This window comes from Penaeus monodon, chromosome 20 (genome assembly GCF_015228065.2).
Source record: "Penaeus monodon isolate SGIC_2016 chromosome 20, NSTDA_Pmon_1, whole genome shotgun sequence".
NCBI lineage: Eukaryota > Metazoa > Arthropoda > Malacostraca > Decapoda > Penaeidae > Penaeus > Penaeus monodon.
This window is the reverse complement of record NC_051405.1, coordinates 47,126,361-47,128,110: the sequence shown is the minus strand read 5'-3', so window position 1 is coordinate 47,128,110 and position 1,750 is coordinate 47,126,361.

Genomic DNA, 1,750 nt, shown 5'->3' with positions numbered 1-1,750 from the left:
TTCACAGGTTTTGTTAATAGAAAAAAAAATTGATCATGCAATTCCCTCCGGGGCCCGAGGGGCCCCGCGATCAAAATGCCTTCCACTGCAATGATGTTGACAATTACGCCTTTTTGAAACGGGTAGGTAACTTTTAAAAATTTTGCAATTTCATAAAAAAAAAATTTTCACTGGGCCTAAAAAGAGCGAATAAATGTAAAAGCTGCCTAACGTGTTAAAAATATCTCCTCAGGGAAAAAATTTTAAAATTTTTAATACTCGGGGACGACCTTTTAAACCCCCCCTCCCGGAAACTTACGGTTTATGCGCCCCCCTTACAAATCACCGCCAATGGGCCATATCGTGTCCCTGCCCCCCGCGGTAAAACCTCAAAAGGGACGTTTTGAAATTTTGCTTAAAGCGGTTCAGAAAAGGGTTTTCATCTGGGAAATGAAAAAGTATTTTTCGAAAACTGCTTTCCGCGGACGGGCCCCTGAAAAAATGTTTAAACCTATTTTGGGTTTCCCTTTCAGTTGACCGGGGCGTCAAACTTGAGGGCCCTCTCAAGGCCAGAGTTCGCTGCTGCTTTTTACCAAGTTTTCCCTTGCGCTTCTCCTTCCAAGATGGGGCGCGTGGGGGGAGATCTTTCAGTGAGCACTGAGGCCCGGGTTTGGGTTTCTGAACTTCAAGAGAGGTGTCCCTCTACCTTCCCGGCCTCCAGGGCCCTAAAGGGGGTTGGGGGACATTTCCCTGAGAGTTGATTCCTTGCAGTATGATTTTCCCCGTTTTGCCTCAAGAATTTAATGATTGACCCTTTTTGACCAATTTTTTTCCCCTTCTATTGCCTACCCTTTTAGGGCATTAAAGGGGAAAAGACATCTCGGGGGTTTTTCATGACTCACTTTCAACGCTACAGTAAAGGCCCGTGTTTTCACCTTTTAAAGGGCAAGGGCTTAGCCACTTGTAAATCAGCGACCCGAAACCCGACCTTCATCCCCTCACTGGAACATCAGTGCTCTCCCGTCCAGAGCCTCCCAATCTTTAGAAGTCAAGCCAATTTTCACCAAAGGTGAGGAAGGCCTTTTTTAAGATTGGGAAAAATGTGAGGAACCCCCGTGTTCCCTCCTTTTTTCCAGCGAAAAGGGGGGGAGCTGTTACAACGCCAAACCACCATGATTTTTAGTCTCAGGGAAAGACTTACACCTATCACAGGTGTGTTTTAAACTTTGTGTGAACTTTTAAAAGGTCCATTGCCATCGACTTTCACAAAACTGGCGAAAACAAGCATAGAACAAACTAAATTTTCCTAACTTCTTCATGGGGGTCATTGCAGACTTCGACTTCAAGCGCAAAACACTTCCTTCGAGAACACACTCCCCGGAAGCCCAAACTTTAAGCAGTTTAGGAATTCCTTGGGGGAATCTGGGGGATTGGCCTAAAAAGGGGGAAACTTCCAGAGGGGTTCCTTTATTTTTTGCCAAATTGGGTTTTCACACTTTAAAGGAAAAGGGAAATTTCCCCCAGCTCAACAATATTTTATAACAAAGCCCAAAAAACTCACGCACGGAATTTTCCCGGTCCCATGCAATGCCCCCTAGTGGGAAAAGCTTTCTTTTTGGTGTGGTTTTAGAGACATGTCGTCAATGGGGATTGAAAGGAATCTGAGGCTGATTTGTTTTTTTCAAATTAAATTTTCTTTTTTCAAGAACCAAAAACAGAAAAGTTTACTGCTCTTGTTTTTAGTATAAAAACAACCATAAACAGTGAATTT